Source organism: Phyllostomus hastatus, unplaced genomic scaffold, assembly GCF_019186645.2.
Source record: "Phyllostomus hastatus isolate PE091 unplaced genomic scaffold, TTU_PhHast_1.1 phas_contig_36, whole genome shotgun sequence".
In the NCBI taxonomy this organism is placed as follows: Eukaryota; Metazoa; Chordata; class Mammalia; order Chiroptera; family Phyllostomidae; genus Phyllostomus; species Phyllostomus hastatus.
Genome location: NW_025333862.1, coordinates 4,477,877 through 4,485,337, shown reverse-complemented (window position 1 = coordinate 4,485,337; position 7,461 = coordinate 4,477,877).

Here is a 7,461-nt window from a genome sequence, read left to right as displayed (position 1 = left end):
CAGCCCTCTGAGTGCAGGCTCCTCATCCTCACGGCAGCTGGCTCCCTCCTGGGAAGGCTTATTAAGTCTTTGCCACCAGAAGGTCCATTTCCATTGGAAGCCCCCATCTGGCCCGCTGGCGGAGCCCACATTCCCCCAACCATCACAGCATCCTCTCTCGGGAACTCAGAGCCCGGGCCTTCCTCTGCACAGGGAACACTTGTCCCCCACCCTCACTTTCCAAGGCTTCCTCAGACTGAGCAAAACCTTGTCATCTGCCCTGTAGAGGAAGGCGGGGTGGCAGTGGGGGACGCAGTAGGGTGGGGGCTAATTAAATTCTGCTGCAGCGTGAAAGAACGCACAGCACAAAGCATTATTAATGGCACGCTCTTCCCGATGAATTAACACAAACAACCCCTCTCTCCTGTCTGGTACTCAGTAAACATTTGTTGAACGAATGAGTGTTAACAGCATGTCGTTCTGTCTTTTCTGCTCTGGTAAGTTACAAAGTCCATGCAGCCAAATCGGCATCCAATCTAGTTTATATAGTCTCTGGGTTAGAATCTCAGGCCAAGGGGAGGAAAATACGTGTTGAAAAACAAGGGAAGTGTTCGTTTGGGACCACTTGTTTTCTTACCCGACAGGCACAGGGCTACCTGGCTTGAGCCGGGGACTGGAGAGAGGTCACCCCCTCCTCCAAATGCAGTCCTCTGGTTCTACAGTCTAGGCTTAGGCTGCGAGTGCCACCTGGAACTCTGACGGGACCCCACGGCAGGCCCAGGGACTGGCTACCCCTTGGGAACTCACAGTTCTACTGCTGAGCCCCAAAGTGGGCAGCAAAGAAGGGGAGACTCTTGCAGGACTGATTCTGGCCTCCGCTGGGCCCTGCTTTACTCGTGGCAGGTACTTCATCTCTCCCTAATGCTGACTCATCCACCCGTCCTTGGGCAGAGCTCCACTGGGGAAGCCCACGCAGACTGGTCACTGCCTGCACGCCGAGAGATTCTAGGGACAATAATTTCTGAGTAAATTGCCTGTGTGCAGAAGGGTCCACCATGGGAGCTGGCGGAGCATGGAGCAGGGAAAGAAGGTGGGAATAAGTGACTTATGCATTAATCACAAAGCAATCAGTGGATGACTAGGGGCCCTAGAGTCACTGGGTCAACAGAGGGACTCCCATCCATCACCAAGACACCCACTTACCCGACTTCCACATGCCCAGCCACCTGCACTCCCGCTGGGCAGAGATGCTGTACTGGCCTGGCCCGCTCGCTGTCCTCCCTCCTCCAGGCCACCCCAGCATCCGTGTGCCCTGTCACATCTGGTCCCAGACATGGCGACTCCTTGGCCCAGACAGTGAGAGAGGAGGGCGTGGCTGTGGCTGGTCAACCTTCAGGAAGCCTTTGCTCCACTTATAGCCCGTGAGGCCTGCAAACTCCTCTTCCCTGGTTGTTCAGGGTCTGAGACCATAAATGCTCATTTTTCTCCCCTTACTTACTCGATTCAGTCCTGTGACCCTCCCCAGCTTCTTCCTGCTCCTGTCAGTCCTCCCCTGCCCCCCCCCCCCCCGCAACCCTGAGAGCACAGAGCACAGAGGCCCCGACTGCAGGGAGCTCCGCTCTCACCTCCCCCTGCTCCTCTCTGGCTGGGCCCCAAGCCTTGGGTCAAAACCTGTTTCCCAGTTCAGATGAATTTGTTTCTGATCCTGTTTTCATTGCAAGTGCATTATGCCTGCCAGGTCATTTCCATTTTAAGAGAACCAATATCTTTGCACAGATGTAAACACTTGGCAGTGGGTTTCAGCATGGGGATGAGTTTGGGGAGGGAGGAGAGTCTTGACCAGAAGGGCTGTCTCACGGCTCAGACCCACAATTCTGGATTCAGACCCTGGGTTCAGGCGACTTGCCCGCTGTGTAACCTTGGGCAAGCCATTTAACCTCTCCTAGTTCCTCGTCAGTAACGGAGAAAAACAGATCCAGCTCACACATCAGGAGCGCAGATTTAACAAGCATGTATTTTAAGATGCTGGTACAAGGTTGAAACTATTCTTCTCAGCATGGGAAGCCTGGTGCTTCCAGCACTGGGGAGAGGGGGGAGGGGAGGGGACTCAAAAGTGCTTACAACTAAATACCAGCAGAGGCGGTTATCTTAAAGGGACATGGCCCCAAATATCTACAACACCTGTGTAACTGCACCCTCTGGATTTCCACCATTACACCTGTTCCTCTGGGATAGCATTATTTTTCCCTGAAGAGTCTGCTTTACCATGAGAAAACTGGGAAGTCAAGGTCACCAATACTGTAATGTGAAAAGTTTCATCAGAAGATTTTGCTTGGTGGGCCCTGGCTGCACAGCCAACTCGGTTAAGAGCATTGTCCTGATAGGTTAAGGCTGCGGGTTGGATTCCCACTCAGGGCACGTACCAGAAGCAACCGATGAATGCATAAATAAATGGAACAACAAATTGATGTTTCTCCCTCTCAAATAAATAAATAAATAAATTTTTAAACATTTTTGTCTGCTTGTTTGTGAACAGACAGAGTACCCTGGGCTCAGAAGCCAGGGAAAAGCAAGGACTGTCCAGCTACGACAGGCACGTGGCTGCCAGGCCCTGCACCGGGCGCTGGCTTTTCCATGACCTCGTTCCCTCCTCACCACAGCCCTCAGGGGAGGCCACTGTGAAAGGATGTTTTTGAGTGGTAAAATCAAGACCCTTGTACAAATGTAAAATTAACACATGTCAATGACTTAATTGAACACACCCGATGCTGAGGGAACTAGTAAGATGTTACAGTTGCTCAAAAGGCAGTCCAAGGGCAGACACACACAGAAGCCGTCAGGAACGTGGCACGTAACTCGCTCAGGACTGGTCACTACCCACACTGCAGGAATCAACTGAATCTCCACTGGGAACAATTCACATTTCTAAGGGCCAACTCATTTGCATTATTCTCAGCTTTCTACAATTTACAGATTTGTAAAACAGGCCAAAGACAACAAATGAAAGGCAAAGATAATCCAAGCAGAAACTAGACAGGACACCCAATGATCTTTTTTTGCCCATTGCCAAGTCTCTGACAACTTTTCCTCACGCACAGTCACACACCTTCCATGGGCAGGCCCCCAAGCAGGAAAGACCGGGAAGGGCGCAGCGTGGGAGGGAAGTTGTTCCGTCCAGGGGCCCCGGGCACCAGTCCCGTCTGAGGGCCGTGGGGGCTCGTGGTTCAGATGTTGCATCTGGGATGAAACAAGGAACCTAAGAATGAGGTAAGTTCCTCCACAGAGCTTTATGATTTCAGAGGACTTTTGTTTATGAGACATTATGTCCTTCATACACTTGTGACATCATATGTTTTTCCTTTAGGAAAGGATGCTGGTGATACTCGGTAGTAGTAGTTGTTGCTGTCTTTTTGATGTGCTTATTTGGTGAAATAAAAGCTGGCAACCCTATGAAAGTCCCCATCTTGAAAAACATATATATACACATATATACATATACACACACGTGCACACACATATGTGGTCTTCATTGTTGTTTTGTTTTGTTATTTTTTATTTTATTCATATGTGACAGCCAAAAGTCTGCAAACACTGCTGCTGTTCACAGCTCTGGAAATCTGTGTTACAGGTGAGCTGGTTAAAGGGTGCTCCCTCAGCAATACTGCCTCGGTCCTCCAGCCCATCAGGGTTCTCCTGCCCTCGTGGAGGGGGGAAGCTGACTTGGACAGGGAGGGCGCCCAGGTACAAGGCTGAACAGAGAAGGGAGAAGAAAGTGACGACTTTGGACTGACTCCCGAGGACGCTGGGAGAAGTCCCAGGGGAGGTGGAGCCGGATCATCGCCTCTGCTGGTGCGGGTCTCGGACTCCATTCTGCGCATCGTGCTGCCTGCCTGTCAGCAGCCTTCACCTGCATCATCCCCTCCCCGTCTGCGGCAGGTAAGTTTCAGAGGCGCAGAGAAGAACTGGCACCTGCGGGCACGGGGCTCAGGAAGGACGGGCAGCGGAGTTGGGACCTCCCCCGCCCTGCGAGCTGCCCCGGTGCCCAGGCGTGGGGATGCGGGCAAAGCCAGGACAGAGAGCAGCTTTCAACTTCAGCTCAGCTTGGAGACCTGAACAGAGATTTCCTAGCGTGTAGATTGTAACCTGGCGGGCTGGTTTTTTAATTCCTCCACGTCAAGAGTTGGGGTGGCAAAACCCTGCTGCCTCCCATCTGACTCCCACTGCTAGGAGTCGGAAAACAACAAAGGCACTGCTTTGAAAGCGCTGCTACCCTCCCAGAGAGCAAGAGGCCCTGGCAGGCCCTTCCCCAAACAACAGGAGAGCAAGTGCCCTGGGGTGTGGGTTTCATTCCAAATAAGTTGAGCATCCATCCCATCAGGGGCCCAGAGCAGAAAGTGGCTGGAGCCCCGTGGAGGATCTTCAGCGTTCCATGTGTTCAGAATCGCTTTCCTGAGAACCTGCTCCCCACCACCCCATGCCCCCCATTAGTGGGAGAGGAAGAGCATGGGGGAAGGAGATAGTTCCCAATGGGTTTTAAAGAAAAGTGAGTTTAAGCTTAACTCATGGAGTAGCTGAACAGCTGGGTTGGAAAATTGGTTGTTTAGTTCTGCGGTGAGTGTCAGGGACCCACTAGCTGAGAGAGAATAAAGCAGCTTGGGTTTGTAGACTGCAGGGACCTCTCGGGAGCAGGGGCTCTGAAACCTCTTTCCCCCACTCCTACCCATCAGGGCATATGACAGGGCCAAGTGACGAAGCCACTGCCAGGGGCCTGAGCTGGGATCAGTCCATGGGCTCTGGAGTTTTCATGTCCCCAGCCCTGCTTTCAGGGAAGGATAGCCCCAGAATCCCAGAATCTCAGGTCCAGAAGGGACCGGAGCTCCCCTGACAGGGTCCACCGGCCTCTGCAGCCCAGTGCCCCAAGGAAAGCTCACAATGCCTCTGCCAACCTGCCACACTGTCTGCCAGCCCAGACAGGTGGTAAACGTCCTGTGTGTGCTGGAACCGGCATCCCTTCTGTCCCCGTGTGGTGGGCATACCTTGTGACACCTTAGATGAGAATGGCCCTCACAGAGGAGCTGCCCGCAGGTCCCAGACTACCCACATTCACCTGTAGGCTTTTTTCTTTGGCCTGCCTAATGTTTCAAACTGTTTTTTTAATCCTGTATTCACAGTAAAGATTTCCTATAAAAATCTGGCCTGGCGGAGTCTCTTGAAATATTAGAAAAGCTGGCAGCCATGACCCCACATTACCACCTGAAAACACCAGCTGGACTTGGGAATGGCGACCCCCAATGTGGGTGTGGCTCTCCAGCTTACCACAGCCCGGGTCCTCCCTGCTGTCCCCTGACGCAGCTGGTCTCAAAGGTATGAGTTTGTGAGGCCAGACCTTGCCCACGCTCCAGAGTCCAGCAGAACCATGTACGAAGCTCCTCCGTCTAGGGTTCATTCCCTTCCTTTATAATTTAGCCTCCTGCCTTCTGGAACTGTGCCCACCTCCCAGGATCTCCTTTCTCTTGTCCTGCTCTTATCTCTACATTGTGACCTTCATTAATATAAAAATAACCAAGCCAGCAAAGCGCTTTTGTTTAATACTTCTTTTCCTGTGCTCATGCATGTAAGTCAGTGGTGAACCAGAAGACCGCCTCCAGTCTACTTTGGGAGGGAGGGGGGAGTTGGAAATTTTTGATGTTATAATGACTGGCTGGGCCCATTCATGCTTAGAGCCAGAGATGCTAAGTATCCTGCTATCAAGGGGTAGTCAGAAAAATAAACCAAAAAAAAAAAAACACCTCATGGAGAAACTCTGAAACAAAATACTGGCTAATCTTTTCCTATGTTTTTTATTTAACTTCTCCACACCTTTGTAACACAGGGATCACATGTCTCACTCACACAACACTACATTTCTCTCGTAGGGGTGCTGTGACGAGTACATGACATAACACACAACAGGTACTTGATACACACTAAGCACGCAATGAATGTAAATGATGACGACTGACTCATAAAACAGCGAGACAAGAATGAGTGTGCCCACCCACAGAGCCGCGCTCAAGCTCTGCTGGAACAGCTAGTGTGCCACCGACCGCTCACGTAGCCCTGACCATGTCGCTTCTCCTCTCTGAACGAGGAGGACGGCTCTAGGTTTCTGGAGTCCAGTCTGTCCCAAGTATTCTACGGCCCTGTGCCCTTACTAGGGTGTGTGACATGCCCTTTGGATGTTCCTCCAGGCCTCTCTTGTCTGGGCCAGCATTCCCAGGAACAGTGCCGAAAGCTGACCTAAGGCTGTGTTTCTTTCCCCATCAGATTAAAAACAAGAAGACAGGTAAAGAATAAAGTGTGTATAAGATAGATAGACACTGATATCATTGCTCCCCTGAAGTTTGTCGGGGGGGTCGGTTATTTATTGATTTTAGGAAGAGAGAGGGAGGGAGAAAGAGAGAAACACTGATTTGTTTTTCTACTTTTTTATGCATTCACTCATTGATTCTTGTATGTGCTCTGACTGGGGATCGAACTCACAACTTTGGTGTCTTGGGATGACACTCTAACCAACTGAGCTACCTGGCCCAGCCAAGTCTGTGATGTTTTGATGGAGGCTGTGGTGTCCAGTGGCCTATGCTTTTCCTAGTTGTCCCTGTTCCTCAGATGCAGAAAGAGCTTTCTCCCAAGACACAGCCTCTAGTGATAGGTACCTGTCGATGAGTAGACTCTCACCACAAAGGGATTCAGGGAAATAGCTTCTGAGGTGCAGCGGTGAGGCAGAAGCTCAGAAATAGATCCTCCCCTACCCACCCCTTTTCCCCCTCGGGAAGGAAGGCTGGCCATGACTGGGGGCATGAGTAGGGAGGCTGTGCATCAAAGGAAAAACGAGCAATTCAGTTCATTTGAATAAACCAGGAAGAAAGGAACTACAATGGCTTATTATAGAATAATTTGTAACTAGGTTACAGGTAGTCTGAAGAGACAGAGAATGGATAGTGGAAATGGACAATATCAAAAATGGAAATGTGATTCTCTCTGTGGCCACTTTGGAGTTACAGTGCTGTTTCCACTAACCTTCTCAATTCAGACTTCCCTCCGGGCCTTGAGAGGAGTCTTACACATGACCCCTCCAAGCACCAGCTGGTAAGAATATTTAAATAAAGACATGAACCTAGGGCAGCGATTTTCTACTGGAGCACCACAAGAATTTTTTTTCCACAAGAATTTTTAAAATATGCAATACCTGCCTACTTATTCAGGGGCACTGACCAGTTTTCCCTTACATTGTCAAACAAAAAAAATGACACGGCCAACACAACAATAGCCGTCTGGTATGAGTGAATCAAAATTATACCTTTTTTGTCGGATTGGCAAAAAATAGTTTAAAAATAACATATTTTGGGCTGTGCCACAGAATGTTAGTAAATAGTTTATGTTGCATGAGATGAAAAAAAGTTAAAAATCGCTGACCTAGGGGATTATCCTAGGGCAGATTCA